Source organism: Macaca mulatta, chromosome 11 (genome assembly GCF_049350105.2).
Source record: "Macaca mulatta isolate MMU2019108-1 chromosome 11, T2T-MMU8v2.0, whole genome shotgun sequence".
NCBI lineage: Eukaryota > Metazoa > Chordata > Mammalia > Primates > Cercopithecidae > Macaca > Macaca mulatta.
The window spans coordinates 101,940,055-101,959,089 of record NC_133416.1 but is presented as its reverse complement, the minus strand read 5'-3'; the positions used below and the strand labels follow the sequence as shown (position 1 = coordinate 101,959,089).

General features: G+C 43.8%; 1 protein-coding gene across 5 annotated transcripts in view; it reads left to right on the top strand.

The window, feature by feature from the left end:
- Positions 1 to 19,035, top strand: part of TMCC3 (transmembrane and coiled-coil domain family 3) — a 306,045-nt gene that overhangs the window by 240,526 nt on the left and 46,484 nt on the right. The window lies entirely within an intron of this gene.

Here is a 19,035-nt window from a genome sequence, read left to right as displayed (position 1 = left end):
GGTCTTGATCTCCTGACCTCGTGATCCGCCCATCTCAGCCTCCCAAAGTGCTGGGATTATAGGCTTGAGCCACCGTGCCCAGCCACAATTTTTTTTCTTTTCTCTTTTCTTCTCTTCTTTTTTTTTTTTCTTTTATTTTCTTTCTTTTCTTTCTGAGACAGAGTCTTGCTCTGTCGCCCAGCTTGCAGTGCAATGGTGCAATCTCGGCTCACTGCATCTTCCACCTTTCAGGTTCAAGTGATTCTCCTGCCTCAGGCTCCCAAGTAACTGGGACTACAGGTGTGCACCACCACGCCCAGCGAATTTTGTATTTTTAGTGGAGACAGCATTTCACCATGTTGGCCAGGCTGGTCTTGAACTCCTGACCTCAACTGATCTGCCTGCCTTGGCTTCCCAAAGTGTTGGAATTACACGCGTGAGCCACGACACCTGGCCTTGTAATTACAGTTTTCTAATGTGGTACTTTTATGATTTATCCTACTTCATTTTCATATTTTACTGCTGTATGTTATTTTGCTATATGAATAAAACCAGACTGTGTTTACAGCCATTCTTCTAATGGTGAACAGGTAGGTTGATTCTGGGACAGTCTCTGTATTCGTGGGAGAGTTTCTTAAGGGGAGATGCCAGGAAGTGACATTGCTGGGGCAAAGGAAAAAGAATTTCTTCAACTTTGGCATCCATTCTTAAAGAGCTTTCTCAGTACTGTAATCACTACTGTACGTACAGTAGTGATTTTTTTTAAGGCCACATTTTAATATCTGTAATAGAAAATTTTTATGATGCTGATAGATTGTCTATGTAGGTGTTGAATAGTATTTGTATATAGATTGTGTATTTTAATTTTGCCTGAAAGCAAATATAAAGTTATTCCGAATTTGCTATCAGGCAGTTTTTGTACCTAGTCAATAATTTTACATCTCTATTCTTGTTAATGCCTAATAAAGCAAATGTATCAATATTTATTGAGATAATTTACATACAGTAAAATTTCCTGCTTTAAGTGCACAGTCCTGTGAATTATGAAGAACACATACAGTCTTATAACCCACGTTTGATTAAGATGTAAAATATTTCTATCACCCCGGAAAGTTCTTTCACCTCTTTATAGGCAGCCCTCTCTCTGCCTAGCACCTGACAGTTACTGATCTCATTTCTGTCCTTACAGTTTTGCTTTTTCATAATGCAGTATAAATGGAATCATATGATACGCAGCCTTTTTAAGTGTGGCTTCTTTCATTTAGCATAATGCTTTTGCAATTCCATGTTGTTGCATATAACAGGAGTTCATTCCTTTTTATTCGTGAGTAGTGTCCCTGTACTTTTAAGAGTAATGCATCTATGAACAGAGATGAAGAAGGCTGAAATCCCACACCTCATCTGTTTTTCTGAATTTACCTGTTTTTTCATGTTACTACTACAGCATTATGAAAAGTTTGGAGTGTCAGTTTCCACAGTTAGAAAGTAGGTTAGTTTATAATCCTGTTACTTTTTAAATGTTGTTTTGTTACTTCAGAATAGAAAAGGTTATACATTAAACGCTACTGTATATACTACTTGAGATTAGGACCAGTGTTGTCTTAACCTAATGTGATAATTTGCTCGGGCTGCTTTAACAAAGTATCCCAGACTGGGTGGCTTAAACAATGCATTTATTTTCATGCAATTCTGGAGGCTGAAAGTCTGAGATCAAGGTGTTGGCAGAGCTGGTTTCTTCTGAGAACCAGGAGGAAAAGAGCTGTTCCAGGCCCCCTCCTGGGCTTGTAGGTGGTCATCTTTCTCCTGTCTTCACATCATTTTCCCTCTACGTGTCTGTGTCCAGATTTTCTCCTCTTATAAGGTCGTCAGTCAAATGGCGTCAGGGCCCACCCTAATGATCTCATTTGAGCCTAATTACCTCTTTAAAGTCCCTAATAGTTACATTGTGAGGTAGTGGGGGTTAGGATTTCAATATGAATTTTTAGGAGTACGCAAGTCAGCCCATATCCCCTCGGCTTTGTGGATTTGATGTGTGTTTGTGCATACGTGCATATTTCTAGGGAGAGGTTCCATAGCCTTCTTTGGAATGATTCTCATTTGTGGCAGACAACCCTTTAAAAAGATGAGGAAGAACTGGTCTAAAGTGAGCTCTTGTTTCAAAAGTAAAACGATCAATGTCATAAAAATATATTTATTGACATGTCAAGTGGTGATGCTTTTATGTCGATTGAAAACATTTATGGCAGGCACCCTGGCTCACACATGTAATCCCAGCACTTTGGGAGGTGGGCAGATCTCTTGAGGTCAGGAGTTTGAGACCAGCCTGGCCAATATGGCGAAACCCTGTCTCTACTAAAAATACAAAAATTAGCTGGGTGTGGTAGCGGGCACCTGTAATCCCAGCAACTCAGGAGGCCGAGGCACAAGCATCGCTTGAACCCGGGAGGCAGAGGTTGCAGTGAGCCAGTATGGTGCCACTGCACTCCAGCCTGGGCGACAGAGCAAGACTCTGCCTCAAAAACAAAACAAAAGAACAACAACAAAACATTTACAAGATATACACAGAAAATACCACTTTTGTTTAAAAAGTGCCACATACAAATAGAATATTAATGAAGCTAGCATAAATGGGTAGGAGTGCCATTGCCAGCACTATGACAGAGGCTTCACCTGGGTTAAAACAGCTCTCACGCAGCACCAAGAAAGAGACACAGCTATCCTCCTGTTAGGAAAGAAGAACTGAGGCTCAAACAGGGGTTAAGCGACTTGTCCAGGATCATCCCACTAAGTGAAAGGCTAGAATCTGAACCCAGGTAGCTCTGCATTCCAGAGCCCGTGCCCCTAACCAGTAGACAGAAGCGCCCAGACATCTGCAAGGATGACCACGTAAAAACCCAAATGTAGGCCCGAGCTACTTCCAGGTCATGGGATGATGGGGATTTTATTTTCTTCCTCTGCCTTTTCTGTATCTTCGTATCTTTTTTTTTTTTTTTTTTTGAGACAGAGTCTTGCTCTGTCACCCAGGCTGGAGTGCAGTGACAGGATCTTGGCTCACTGCAACCTCCATTTCCTGGGTTCATATCTCAGCCTCCCGAGTAGCTGGGACTACAGGTGCCTGCCACCACGCCTGGCTAATTTTTGTATTTTTTGTAGAGACAGGGTTTCGCCATGTTGGCCAGGCTGGTCTCGGACTCCTGACCTCAAGTGATCCGCCTGCTACAGCCTCCCAAAGTGTTGGGATTACAGGCATGAGCCGCTACACCTGGCCTGTATCTTCATATCTTTTGTAAAACAAGCCATGTTTTGCAATTAAATGTTAAATGGGCATATATAACTTTTATTTAAAATAAATTTAAGCAGAGTGATAGTGATATTCAAATAGCAAGTTCTCCATTTGAACCCTATTCAAAATTCGAATGATCAGCCTTTGTCCTGAGAAGAAGATCAGTCACATTCATGCTATTATTTTCTAAGTTATTCTTAATTTTGCTCCAGGTCTGGGGAAGGGTTGGTGGTCAAGACTTGTGACCCCAGGGATGGGAGCTCATGGCAGCAGTGTGCTATAGGTGTCCCAAGCTCATACCTCAGAGCTTTGATGTAGAATTCTCCCCTGGCTTTCTTCTCCAGCAGGGCTAATTAGAAGCAGGCTAGGCCCGATCTTGAGGTCTCAGTAGAAAACGTAAGGGGAGGCTGCTTTACCCCAGAGTGCCCTCCGTCGCCCTTGGTGCTTCACAGTGTGCCCAGCACTGTGCGAGGCCCTGAGATCAGTCAGATGTGGGCACTGCCCTCAAGGAGCTCAGGCTGGGGAGGACAGACCTGCAGACAGATAATGACACTGCAGAGTGGCAGGGACTGTTCTCCACGGGGCCCTGGCTTCTCATGGGCCCTCCACAGGAAGAAGTCCCCCAGAGTCCACCCTGAGAGACTCTAGACCGGAGGACTGGGTGTTGACTGTTTAGCCTTCCTGGCCCACCCTCCTTTCCTGCTTGGACCCTCCTGCAGGGATGTCTCTTGTTGTTTGTAGGACATTATTGGGAGAGGACAGGTGGCATCAATTTTCAAGGCTTTGGTTCACCTCTGATGAGCCTTTGATATGTATTTTGCATATGTGTGTATATATTTATATCCTATGCCGAGGAAATACTAAATCATGGGCGTCATAGCTAGGTTCTTTGATTTGACTCAGATGGAAGAAGGATGCTGCAGAAGAGGGAGGAACAGGGATGTTAATTGTCATGGCAACCAGCAGGTTTTTATAGTGGAACACTGCCTTTGTAACCCAAATCCATCACCTTTTTTCTAACTACAGAAAACAGAATGACGCAAACTCAAGAAATTATAGTACCATCTCTCAGTGAGGTTTTATTTGCCTTTTGGAAGCAATCTTGCAGTGATTTTAGTCCCTTCGTAGAATTTCAGAACAGAATGGCACCCTTTAAGTGTCCTAGAATTTTACAAAAGTCATGTGCTTATGGCTTTCCCATTATTTGTCATCCCCGTTTCTCCACCACCAGTCTAACCCACAAGGGACTGAGCATGAGGATGAGTTTAGAGCTGGCAGACATTGTACCTTCTGCAGCACAGGCTCCCCTTTGGAAAGGGTCCATCTTGCTGTTGCACCGTTTTTGCTGTTTGACCTCGTGCAGCCTTGTTGCGCTTGTTTCCTCACCATCCAGCAGACACTGAGATGCTTAGAATAGCTCACTCCTGCCAGTCATTGTGTAGGCAGGTTCAGAGTTCACACTTTGCTGCCTGAGACCTCTTGGAGAATTGAACCCAGGTGCCTTTCATTGGTAGCTCTGGTGAGGTTTCGTAGATGGGGAGTTCAAGAAGGTCAATGTAAGAAAAGAGCCCTTTTGTGGATAGGTGGAGCTTCAACAGGGAAAACAGAGATGCCCCCAAACCTCCAGGCAGGTTTTTTTTTATTGATGAGCACTTTGGGCAGAGAAGACAAAAAGGTAGGCTGCTCTTTGCCTTCCCTAATGTCCTAGCCCAAGGAGTCCCCTTCACCCAGGACCACACCTTGAGGATGAGTAGCATTGAGGTTAGTGGTACCTATGTCTCCACAACATGTGGTATGGAAAAGGAGTCACTCAAGCACCTTTCATGGCACTGAATTTAAGGACAAGCTCCTTTTAGCTCTTTAGGTTGGATAATTGTCTCTTCATTGCCCACCCTTCCACCAAGTCAGGAGCAGGTTATGTAGCACGTCAGGCCAGAGTCCATTCATGAGTGGTACAGATGTGAATTGTACTTAAAATGATTGCGCCTTTAGCCTAATTCAGTACATCCATTCAGTAAATGTGTATTGAGCACCTACTATGTGCTAGGCATCCCAGGGAACAAAATAAAAATCCCTACCCTTGTGGAATATGTGTTCTGGTAGGGCAAGGCAGACAAGCCAGACCTACACATAAAATATATAGTATGTTAAATGTGGCTAAGCGCAATGCTGAGAAATAGACAAGAGGGCTGGGGAGTCCCAAGGTGGAGGTAGAGGAAAGAAGTTTTAAACAGGACACTCAAAGAAAGCTCTTGTCAGGGGAAACATTGAGGAAAGACCTGGGAAGTAAGCTGTGCAGCCATCTAAGGGAAGAACATTTCAGGGCAGGAAAACAGCATGCATGGACTCCTTGATACAGCAGTGTGCCTGTTGTGTTTGAGGCACAGCAAGGAGGCTGTGTGGCTGAGGCAGTGTGAGCAGGGAGTTGAGTCCTGGGACATAGGGTCTGAGAGGTGATGGGGAGGCCAGTTCCTGAGCCAGTAGAGGTCTTGCACAGATCTTCTGGGCTGTTGGATTGAAAAGAAATTGTAGGTGGGCATGGACTGGCCCAGGGAGAGCTGTGGGAGTGATGAGAGTGGCTTGGACTAGAATGTTGACAGTGGAGGTGATGAGAAGTGGTCAGATCTTCTAAATGCAGGCTGTGGTAAAGCCCTCCCCTAGTGTGCTGACAGCTGTGCATGGTGAAGTGAGGAAGCCGCATGGTGCCAGGGCTTTGGGGGCAACGGGCCTGGTTTTAAAATCTCAGCTCTTACAAACTGTATGAAATCATGTTAGCCAATTTGCTTAACCCATTTGAGCTTCAGTTTCCGTAAGTGTGGCTGGGCGTGGTGGCTTACACCTGTAATCCCAGCACCTTGGGAGGAGGGCAGATCACTTATGGTCAGCAGTTCGAGACCAACCTAGCCAACATGGTGAAACCCCATCTCTACTAAAAATACAAAAATTAGCTGGGGGGGGTAGTGCACACCTTTAGTCCCAGCTACTCCGGAGGCTGAGCCAGGAGAATCCCTTGAACCCAGGAGGTGGAGGTTGCAGTGAGCCAAGATCACGCCACTGCATTCCAGCTTAGGCAACAGAACAAGAAGACCCTGTTTAAAAAAAAAAATTAAGTGTAATTGTTTTCCTATAAGGATGTGGAAGGCTTATGTAAGATAATGTAAATGCAAGGTTGTCCCTGAGTCCCTTTCTCAGTTCATATCTGGCTTGGGTGCTCTTCTACCCAACCTGTGCCCAAGTCTGCTGTAAGCCATGGCATCCTTGTAACTTGTGACTCACTTGTCCCTCTCTACCCAGAGGTGGGCAGAGATTGCAGAATAAATGGGTAGAGAAGTGGAAGGAAGCATGAAAGGAAAGAAATAATGCATTAAGAATTTCATGCATTGATATTGGTATAATATTTGAGTTTACTATTTCAACAGAAAGCAGGACTTTTTTTCCCCAGAGTTCAGTGTTTAAGTACATCAGAGGATTCGTTAAGGCCTTGGCTACATTATTTATTTAAATAAGTCTAATCAGGGAAGACATGTACTCTTGTTTCTATATTTGAAAATTCATCTTCTCTCTACTTTTGGCTTGTGAAAAATGTTTGTTTGAAGATGCTAATTGGTGTTTTTACTTAGGTGTTCTTTAAGAATAAAGATTTTGTTAGCAGATGATATGGTTTGGCTCTCATCTCAAATCTCACCTCAAAGTGTAATCCCCACGTGTCGAGGGAGGGAAGTGATTGGATTATGGGGGCGATTTCCCCCCCATGCCGTTCTCATGATAGTGAGTGAATTTTCACAAGATCTGATGGTTTTATAAATAGTAGTTTTTCCTGCACTTCCACATGCATTCTCTCTTGCCTGCCTCCCTGTAAGGCGTACCTGCTTCCCCTTCCGCCATGATTGTAAGTTTCCTGAGGCCTCCCCAGCCATGTGGAACTGTGAGTCAGGTAAGCCTCTTTCCTTTATAAATTACCCAATCTCGGGTAGTATCTTTATAGCAGTGTGAGAACAGACTAATACAGCAGATTTTATCAACATTCTGAGGAAATTTTTACCTCAACGTTTTATTATGAAAATCTGAAACAAATGCATACAAAATACAAAGGTAATAATTTAAATGAATGTTAACTGAAGTTACTGGTGATCTAGATCGCTCCCCACGTGTCAGTACGGTAGTGACCGCTGCAGGGCAGGTTTTCTGTGGAATTTTGAATGCTTCTGTTGCCTCCTGGGTGATGGAAAGGCTGAGCCCTTGCATAACTTTTCTGTTAGAAAAATTGTGTGTGATGACACCTTCATTCACAGTGAGACTACTTGCCCTTCTCCTGGAGCTGCCATATCATTTACTTTTTTTTTTTTTTTTTGAGACAGAGTCTTGCTCTGTCACCCAGGCTGGAGTGCAGTGGCACAATTTCTGCTCACCGCAACCTCCATCTCCCAGGTTCAAGCAATTCTCCTGCCTCAGTTTCCTGAGTAGTTTGGACTACAGGCGCGCACCACCATGCCTGGCTAATTTTTGTATTTTTAGTGGAGACAGGGTTTCACCGTGTTGGCCAGGCTGATCTAGAACTCCTGACTTCAGGTTCAGGTGATCTGCCTGCCTCGGCCTCCCAAAGTGCTGGAATTACAGGAATGAACCGTTATTTATTTACTATTAAAGTCAGTGTTATCGTTTGACCTGTGTCCCCCACCAAAAGATATGTTGAAGTCCTAACCCCCAGTACCTCACAGCGTTACCTTATTTGGAAATACAGTCTTTACAGAGGTAATCAAACCTCTGTAAAATCTTTTTTTTTTTTTTTTTTGAGATGGAGTTTTGCTCTTGTTATCCAGGCTGGAGTGCAATGGTGTGATCTCAGCTCACCGCAAACTCTGCCTCCTGGGTTCAAGTGATTCTCCTGCCTCAACCTTGCAAGTAGCTAGGATTGCAGGCATGCGCCACAACGCCTGGCTAATTTTGTATTTTTAGTAGAGACAGGGTTTCTCTATGTTGGTCAGGCTTCTCAAACTCCCGACCTCAGGTGATCCACCTGCCTCAGCCTCCCAAAGTGCTGGAATTATAGGCGTGAGCCATCATGCCTGGCCTAAACCTCTGTAAAATTTAACCTCAAGTGAAAATGAGGTCAGTGAGGTGGACCCTAATCCAAAAAGATTGTGTCCAAATTTCCCCTTTCTCTAAAGACACCAGAGACTGACACGCACAGAGGGAGGATGAGGTGAAGACAGGGCTGTCAGGATGATTGGTGCCAGGCCTGACAAGCCAAGGAGTGCCTGAGGCTACCAGAAGCTGTGAGAGGCAGGAACAGTTACTTCTCCAGCATCTTCAGAGGGAGCTTGGCTTTGCCAACACCTTGATCTCAGCCTTCTGGCCGCCAGAATTATGAGACAATAAATTTCTATTGTTTTACGCCATGCAGTTTGTGTTATTTTGTTACAACAACACTAGGAAACTAATGCAGTCCACAAAGGTGTTTCCTTACTGACCCAAAACACTGAAGTAGTACTAATTCCTGGCCCCAGCAAGAATAGAAATAGAAGAGGTCCTGAAGCCCCTGGATGGTATTGTTACCAGATGATTATCTCTGTGGTCCCATGAATGCAGTTATATTAATATTCTTTACTATCTCAATAAATGCAACATTTTAAATTATTTGTAGCAAACTTATGAAGCCTTAGGAATATGTCTGTGGACTCAGTTTGGAAAACACAGATGTTGGAATAGGAAAGCAGCACATACTTCAGATCTGAGTTCTAATCCTCTCTCTGCCACTTTGCAGTTATGCAATCGTGGTTACCTTGCATAACTTTTCCGAGGCTGTTTCTGCACCTGCAGAGTGGGGAATGATGCCTGCCTCCCCTGTGGATTGTTTTGAGAATTAGAGGTAATGAAAACGGTGTAGCTTTGTTCCATGCACACATGGCAGGTGTTCAGAAGTTGGTTGGGGCACAGAGGCTGGGCTGAGAGGGAGGAACCAGACTGGGGAGCTAACAGTGATTCGATTGGAGGAGGGGGATGGGTCCTGGCCTGGCAGACAGAGGAGGTCAGACTTCCTGTTTGTACTTTACCTGAGAGGTTTTCACCCAAATCGTTTTTTCCCTCAGATATAAAGTCACAGATTCCTTTGCTCAAGAGGGAAGACGGCATTTGGTTCATGCTTGAGCCTTGTTTTCTTACCAAGGCATGAAGACCCTGAGAGACAAAGTAACTTGTCAAAGGTTAGGTGGTCTTGTCAGTTAGACTGTTTGTTGTTTATTAGGACACCAAAACACCAAAACATTGTTGTGTTGGTTTTTTTAAAAAAAAATGACTTATTGAGGAAACCATCATTCTAAGCAAACTATCACGAGGACAGAAAACCAAACACTGCATGTTCTCACTCATAGGTGGGAATTGAACAGTGAGATCACTTGGACGCAGGGCGGGGAACATCACACACCGGGGCCTGTCGGGAGGTGGGGGACTGGGGGAGGGATAGCATTGGGAGAAATACCTAATGTAAATGATGAGTTGATGGGTGCAGCAAACCAACATGGCACATGTACACCTAAGTATCAAACCTGCACGTTGTGCACACATACCCTAGAACTTAAAGTATAATTTTTTTAAAAAATTAAGAAAAAATGATTTATTGAGATAACTTACATATCATACAGTTCACCATTTAGCATGTACAATTTGATGATATTTTAGTATATTCACAAAATTATGCAATCCTCACCACAATCAATTTTCGAACATTTTCTTTTGAGACAGGGTCTCATTCTGTCTCCCAGGCTGGAGTGCAGTGGCACCATCTCGGCTCACTGCAACCTCTGCCTCCCAGGTTCAAGCAGTTCTCCTGCCTCAGCCTCCCCAGTAGCTGGGATTACAGGGGCGTGCCACCACACTCGGCTAATTTTTTGTATTTTTAGTAGAGACAAGGTTTCACCATGTTGACCAGGCTGGTCTCGAACTCCTGATCTCAAGTGATCCACCCGCCTCAGCCTCCCAAAGTGCTGGGATTACAGGCATGAGCCACCACACCTGGCCAATTTTCGAACATTTTCATCAACTCAGAAAGATACCCATTAGTGGTTATGCTTCATTTCTCCCTCTCTTAAAAGTTTCATTCATGTTATAGCATGAATCAGTACTTTATTTCTTTTTATGGCTGAAAAAAATATATATATATATTTTAATTTTGAGACAGAATCTCACTGTAGCCCAAGCTGGAGTGCAGTGGCGTGATCTCGGCTCACTGCAACCTCTGCCTCCCGGACTCTTGTGCCTCAGCCTCCTGAGTAGCTGGGACTACAAGCGTGTGCCACCATGCCTGGCTCATTTTTTTGCATTTTGGTGGAGACAGGTTTTCACCATGTTACCCAGGGTGGTCTCAAACTCCTGAGCTCAGGTGATCCACCTGCCTCGGCCTCCCGAAGTGCTGGGATTACAGGCATGAGCCACCATGCCTGGCCATGGCTGAATAATATTTCATTGTGTGGATATATTATATTTGGTGGACATTTGGGTTGTTTTCACTTTTTGGCTATGAAGAATAATGTTGCTATGAACACTTCTGTATAAGTTTTTGTGGGGGTATATGCTTTTATTTTTCTTGGGTACATACATACCTAGAAGGAATGTTGCCAGGTCATATGGCAATTCTATTTAACCTTTGGAGGAACTGCCAGAGTGTTTTTCAAAGTGGTTGCACCAGTTTATATTCCCACTACCAGTGTATGAGGGTTCTGATATCGCCACATCCTCACCAGCACTTGTTATTATCTGTCTTTTAATTACAGCCATCCTAGTGAGTATGAAGTGGTATAGTATTGCAGTTTTGGGTGATTTTAAAAATTTCTTTTAATGAAAACAGTTGTTGTAATCTTTGTTCATGAAATAGGTAAATTTTCTTTAGCTGAGAGGCTGGTATAATTAATAATATACTTACGAATTATAACTTTCGTGCCTTGCCACATTCCTTCTTACTAGTCATTTCTTGAAGCTGGTTGTCCAAAACCAGGTTGGAGAAACAGCTGTGGCTTGCGTGGCTTGACTTTTACTTTGCCAATGATACTGCACATGAAAAGGCCACCCAGAGCTTCCTAGTCCTCCCCACCATGAGGTTCAGGGTTGGAAGGCCCTGGTCAGTGGCCCAGCATCTGGAAGGGTGTAATGGGTGCCTAGCCCACATGTGTTTTCTTAGGCAAGTAGCCAGGGCATTTATTCGTGATTCCCCCAAGGGGTAGCTGCTGTTGTATAGATGTGGTAGTTGTTGTACGTGAGTGTAGCCAGAACTGGCCCCTGTGCCAGTAAAGATGGACACCGTGCTCTCTTTACAGCCAAGCTTTACAGGCTGTGAATTCACTCCTGAAGAATAAGAAGCATAACATATGTACTACACTTGTGAGACCAGAAATAAGTGCTGGTTGAATGAAGGAATAGCTCTGGCTTTGGGAACGAGGCAGCACTCTAGCCTGGTAGCTTGAACAAGCTGCTTAAGTACTTAAGCTCTCTGAGCCTCGGTCCCTCATCTGCAAAACAGAGGTGGCATTGCCTCAGTTACAGGGTCCTCACGTGATGACGTAAAAGTGCCCAGCTCATGGTAGGCACTCAACAAATGTTAATTCTCTTTCCTTAAGTAGCTCTGCTCAGTCCACTCTGCTTAGTCTCAGATTTTTTTTTTTTTTTCCTGCAGATTTAGTCCAGGTCCAGAACACAGGATTGATTGTATTATTTAGAATATCTTTTCTTTTCAGACAAATAATGAGCTCTTGGCAACATTAAGTTTTGATGGAAATGAATATTGCAATTTGGCAGCTGCTGATTGACACATGTTTGCTAAATAGCTACTCAAATTTCAGAAAGCTTGCCTAGAAGAAGGAAAAAAGTAAGATATCCCAAGGATATTTTTACCTCCTTTGCCCAGGTATTTATTTGTAAAATCATTTTCTTTGGAAAGTTCCAGCTGAAAAATTTTTATAAAACATGAGCTAGCTTTGGCTGAAGAGTTCAAGTGAGCCTGCATAAAAGATTAAACTTCAGTAGATAGAAAAGTTTTGAGGTTTTTTTGGAGCCTCTTTGCCTTATAATTTTTTTTTTTTAAAGAAAGAGCCGGTCTTTTGGTCACTGCGTCTTTTTTTATATCTTCAGGGAAGTCATAGTAACAGGCTCCGTGTCTGATTGGGTTCCATGGCAACAAAGGGTTGTGACTTTATTAAAGGAGAGTTGAGCATGCCAAGAAAGATAAAAATCAGAGTATGGAAAATGTCCGACCAGATGAATGTGTTTTTTGGATCACATGTGCTCTGGACTAGAAAGGTTTCCTGAGTCGACATCAGTCTCCATTACAGGTTTGAATCTCACTGGGTTGTCGTTAAGGTCATAGGGATCAGTGCTTATTTAAAAAAAGAAAAAATCCATCTACTTCTTTGCTTTTACCCATTCATTCTTCCTTTTTTAATGTCTCAGTATATTTACAAAAATCAAAACAGTGATGGTAAGTACCTAACAAGAGAGGATTCTGACTTTTCAAGAGGGAAAAGAAATGTACCACATTCTTTGTGGAACGGATTACAGCTCTATGTTGTGAGACCGTGTGGGAGGGCCAATTAGAGGCAGTTATCTGGATTGAACTCTCCCTGAATTAAAGCTTGCTGGATGCTTTCCAGGCTGGGGGGTTTGGTTTCCCATCCACGTTTCTCTTTGATGGGTTTGGAGATCCTGGTTGCAGGCCATGGGTGTGGAGTACTCTCTCCCAACAGTAAGGAGCAGGCTGTTGCCATAACCAAAAGTGTGTGGTAATTAGAGGTCTTTTGCTGAAGTTACTAGTATTTGACCAAGAAATGGCGTGATCCGAAAACTTTGAATCATCCTGTGTTCCCACTTCACCTGCTTGTTAACTGTGTGGGGCTGGGTTTACTTTTCTATGAAATGTAAAATTGTATATTTCTCCTCCCACTGATATTGAAAGTGAAAGAACTCCGAGGGCGGGTTGATGTTGGACACTTTACCGTGTCAGTCATCCTTTAAACCAGTGGCACGTTCTCACATGCCCTGTGGGTTCAGGCTTTATTAATCACTTGGGGCCTCTTCATGGTGAATCAGAAACTGCACAGATACTGGGGCTGTCGTGATGACGCATACCGTAACGAGCAGTATTGGTCTAAGAGGGAAGAATTAGCTCACCAGGTTTCACGGCACCCAGCTATCATTAATCAGCCATAAGTCCTTGGTGAAATCGCTTAAACTTCTTGGGCCTTGATTTCCTTATCTTAAAATGAGTTTGACCTAAATTGATGTTTCCTAACTTTCCTGTTTAGATAAAGAACCTGGGGTACTGCAGAACCTCCAGTAGAGATTTTTTTTTTTTTTTTTTTTTTTTGAGACGGAGTCTTGCTCTGTCACCCAGGCTGGAGTGCAGTGGCCGGATCTCAGCTCACTGCAAGCTCCGCCTCCCGGGTTTACGCCATTCTCTTGCCTCAGCCTCCCGAGTAGCTGGGACTACAGGCGCCCGCCACCTCGCCCAGCTATTTTTTTTTTGTATTTTTTAGTAGAGACGGGGTTTCACCGTGTTAGCCGGGATCGTCTCTTGATCTCCTGACCTCGTGATCCGCCCGTCTCGGCCTCCCAAAGTGCTGGGATTACAGGCTTGAGCCACCGCGCCCGGCCTCCAGTAGAGATTTCTGATTCACTGGTCTGGGGTGTGGCAAAGATCTCTGGAGCCCCATCCACTCTTAACAATTTGGTGTTTGGGATATACTGGTCTAGCTCAATAGTTTCAAACTATTTGGACATAAGAATGGGGTGGAGGTGGGAGGTGGAAAGGAGGCTGTCAGATGCACATTCTAGATTCTGTCCCTGAGATTGCCTGAAGCCACAGCTTGAGAAACACCAGCTCCAAAGGCTCTTCCACATACTGGTCCTCACTTCCTCAAAGGAGCCAGAAGAGCTGTGTATCAATGAGAGAGCCTGGTGGGTTTTCTTACCCGCAGTGTTAACTCTAAACCCCGTATCAGTGTTTGAGAAAGTTACTTATTTTAAAATCTTGGAGTACTGCAATAGTTTGTTCATAGAATTCTCTACGCTGTTTCTTGTGGATAAGACAGTGTTTTCTAAGCATGGTTACTTTAGGTGTGCATGAGGCAATGCCAGCCACATCCAGATTACCTGTGGAGCTTGTTAAAAAACACATGGAAGATTCAGTATGTCCTACATAGGGCCTGGGCATCAATCTTGTTGAAGACCTGAAGGATGTTGTGTTCTTTTTAAGGTTTAGGTCAAAACCTTATAAACTGACCCTAACCTAATTTCCTCAGTGAAATTGACTGAGTATGAACACGCATGTTTAGTACAAGGGGAATGGTTTACATTAAGTCACTTAGATTGTAGAAGAGTCAGTAACACATAAAGTGCCTTAGAGAAAAATACCCTGGCCTGAGAATATTTAATAATTAAACCATTAACTGCTAAAGCAGACCCATTGTAATATATATCTGGTCTGTACAGTTTCTATTTGTGCCTAGTTTTTCTAGTTCGTGTTTAGCAAAGATTAAGTGATATTGTTTAACGGAGTGTTTAGTAGCTCTAAATGATAAAGGTTCACATTTTTTTCTATTAAGTAGCTTAAGTGCGAATTCATTTGAAAAAAAAAATTCCACAGGCTGGGTGCGGTGGCTCATGCCTATAATCCCAGCACTTTGGAAGGCTGAGGCAGGCAGATCACCTGAGGTCAGGAGTTCAAGACCAGCCTGGCCAACATGGTGAAACCCCATCTCTACTAAAAATACAAAAATTAGCCGGGTCTGGTGGCGGGCTCCTGTAATCCCAGGTTGCTGTAAGCCAAGATCGTACCATTACACTCCAGCCTGGGTGACAGAGTGAGACTCTGTCTCCAAAAAAACAAAAAAAGAAAAGAAAAGAAAATCCACAGTACTAAAGGGCTTAAAGCAAAATTAAAGTCTGTCTTTCCAGCTTCTTGTCCTTTTCCCCAGAGATAACAATGATAACAATGTTATGTTTCTTTATTTTCTTGAGACGGTTTCGCTCTCGTTGCCCAGGCTGGAGTGCAATGGCATGATCTTGACTCACTGCAACCTCCACCTCCCAGGTTCAAGCTGTTCTGCCTCAGCCTCCCGAGCAGCTGGGATTATAGGCGTCTGCCACCATGCCCAGCTAATTGTGTATTTTTAGTAGAGATGGGATTTCTCCATGTTGGTCAAGCTGGTCTCGAACTCCCGACCTCAGGTTATCCGCCTACCTCGGCCTCCCAAAGTGCTGGGACTACAGGCGTGAGCCACAGCACCTGGCTGCATGTTATGTTTCTTATGTGTCTTTACAGAAATAGTCTTGACACAAAATATACATATACCTATTGATACACAGTTTAAGTTCCTCCCAGGATGATTTTTTTCATGTTTCTTTTGCTTTGTAATACTGTATTGAAAACTTGTGTACTTTTTTTTCTATAACCATATTTAGATAAATTTCCAAAAGCAAAACTGTTAGGTCAAAGGGCATGTATCTTTTAAATGAGAATAGAGGTGAACGCATTGTTCTCCCAAAGGTTGCACCAATTTGCAGGATAAATCTTTTATTTTCAGAAGGATTCCCGGACTCAGCTGAGTCTGATGCAGCAGGTAGCTATCCACGTCTACTAACCCACAGGAACCTCAGGGGCCTCTGCCTGGAGGAATGACCTGAACTGTGAGAAAGAGAAGAATGTAAAAGGTATTTAAGGTGTTCGGAGAGAGAAAAGGATAGGGACTAGCTTAGCAGGGAATCCTCAGCTTACAAGGAGAGTGCTTTGGGTCACAGGAGGTCGCAGATCCTGATCTGGTTTTGAAGAAAGCGAGACAACCCTGGGGCATAAGATAATGTGAGAAAATCCTGCTCTAGATCAGGCAAACCACTTCCTGGATGTGACCTGCTCCTATAGTAGAAGTCGTAGAGTAATTTTGAGCGAAGCATCATAATAGCACTGAGATGCTGTTCATTTTAAACACCACCTCCAATGTGAGTCATGGTGGAGTCAGATGTGTGTATGTATGTGTAATGCATATGTCAAAAGCCATGTTTAAAGGGAAAGGATTACGTCTCAGTAGTCTCTCCCGGAGACTGCACCTCTTGTCAGTGTCTGAGGAATAACTCAAGTAGACCAGGGGTTGGGTGCCGTGGGGAAGTTGCCATCTCAATGGCGGGTTCCATCTAATCTGGCCATCTGTCTGCTTTCATTTTTCCCTCTATTGGCAATGGGATAGGAGAGCATCTTGTAGACACACTAAAAAGTTGAGTCCATTCACATCTGGGAAGTTCAAGTCTATTGAAAGCAGAGAAGAACTGGAGGATATCTTGGGTCTCTATGTCAGTGGGGTGTCCAGATCTTACAGGCTGGCTAAGAAGGATGGGGATGTGTATTGTGTGTTTAATGGGAGCCACCCAGAGTCCAGAAACATTGTAGAGAGGCAAGAACCTCGGGTTCGGACTACATATGTGAGCGAGGAGGAACTTGTTCTTCCTTGGCCCTTGGGGACTAAAGTGTCCTCTCAAACTGGTCATGCTTGAGGCATGTCACATGTGCCCAGGTTGAAGACAGCCAGGAATAAGAGTAGTCCTAAAGACCATTAGCTCTGAATTGGATCATTGTCTATGTTTAATCAAAATAATTAAATGAGCCAAACAGTGAGCTTTGAGGCAGTTGCCAAATCATTCTGTATTAGAAACTTGGGCAGGTTTTAAAAAAGATATTTGTGACTGAGACACAGAATGTGAGGTAGGGGTACTGAACTGGGCTATGGGTGAATGGATGGGAATATATGAAGCCCAGGGAAGAATAGGGAAGGAAGCAGTGATCCTGAATGTATTTTAGGAGCTAAGCTGGAGATGAAGCAAAATATCTAGTGACCAAGATATTTTCAGACTAGGAAGGCAGCCATAAAAATAGGTAAAGACAAGTTGGAGCCCAAATTTAAAGGCAAAACCTGAAGAAAAATGAACACGCTTAGCCATGTGGAACTGAATTATGTATGCCTTACTGGTCAGTCTGATTTTAAAAATCTTATTGTAGTTTTAAAATATTCATTTTAGGAGTTATAAATAGAATTAGCAAAATGACCTAGCAAAGAAAGTATATACGTCTCATATACAGAGTGTACTATTGACTTAACATTTGGTTTAAGGCAAGATCCATTTGCTGGAATTTATTATTTAACATGACTTAAGACCTTTACTTGAACTGAGCCAGAGGATAGAAGCTATGCAATATTAACTTTGGTAGACACTGTTCCTCCTAAATATTACAGTAGAGTTTTCACAGAGTAGGCTTTGACTAGCCTTTATTAGACTGACAAAATTCTCCCTCTTTTCCAAACCCCACTGCCCTTTTCTCTCCATCCCACCCCTCAACACAGAGTTAAATAAACACCACTTAAGCCACATAGCAATTTTGAGATCTTTGCATTTGTTATTTAATGTCAAAGGCAGGAAACCCCTGGTCCCCTAGAACAGTCTGGCCTTAGTTTTTCATATGACTTGTGGCAATTCAAATATTTGAGAATCTGCGCCTACAAATATGGTCAAAAGGGATTTAAAGATGAGTGACAGCAAGAAAACTTGTAATCTACTGCAAAGGTTAAGTACTCAATTATAATACAAAGCAGATTATGATCACAAAAGGGCAGGAGGAAAATATTAAATCTCTTCTGTTTGCCATGACATCTTGTCCTTTTCTGATTTCATTAAATCCCAAAAGGAATTTCCTTAGGTGAGACCAGAGTCCCAAAAAGGTTAATTTACTTGCCCCAGATCATATAGCTGCTAAGAGGCAGAGCTGGGATTTGATTAGGTCTGGTTGTCTATGCTTGTCTCCTCAGAGAGGTGCCTAAGGCGCTGTCACCGATGGGCTCCAGTGCTGTTTCCTCTGTCCCTTTCTCTCCGTGTTCATCAGGACATCTGTGTTTGAAGGTCCCTAGGAACCTTAAGGTGATCATGTCTGAGGCTTAAAACTCCTTGTGCCTGTCTTGTGAATAATCTTAGCTACCAGAAGGAATGAAACAGAAGGGGGTTTTCCTTGACTCGCCCCTTCACCCCCACATCCAGGTGATGTCAAGTCCTCTCATTCCGCTTCCTTCATAGACCTCTCGTGACCACCCTACATCCAGCCTTCACCAGCTCTTGCCATAGATTGCTGTAGCAGGCTCCAGTTGGCTCCATGGAAATGCATTTTCCATCTTGGTTTCTCAGAAGGACTTGTTTAAAACAAGGATGTGATCATCCTGATCCTCTATGCGGCTGCCAAGTGACCTGCAGGATGAACCCCAAGCACCTCTGCATGATTTAAGTGGGACCCTCCGGGTGTGACCCATCTACCATCCCAGTCTTCACCTGCACCAAGTCCTCCAAATCCTTACTTCTCTGTCTGATTCACCTTCTGACAAGCCTTTCTTTCGGCTTTCTTTGACTTTTTCCCCTCCCCCTTTCCTCCTGTCTCCCCCTTAGCAGCCCCTCCCAAGTGCTCACATAGCACCAAGTACTCTGCTGACACTTATCAGTGGCTGGCATTGTGTCTCTCCCCCCGGCCACTAGGCCAGGAGGCGGCTGTGCCCCTTTGCCTCCCCAGCACGCCTTGCCGCGCCTGACACTAGGAGGCACCCAGCAAGTGTCTGTCTCATGAATGAATCAACAGAGAGTCTCCTGACTGCTCACTGTCTTTAAGCCACTTCCCTTCCCTTGGCGCTGGCTGGCCCCTTTGCTCTGCCTTCATCACATTGGTGTTTCCTGTGCCCAGTCCACTGCTGGCATTTGCTCTG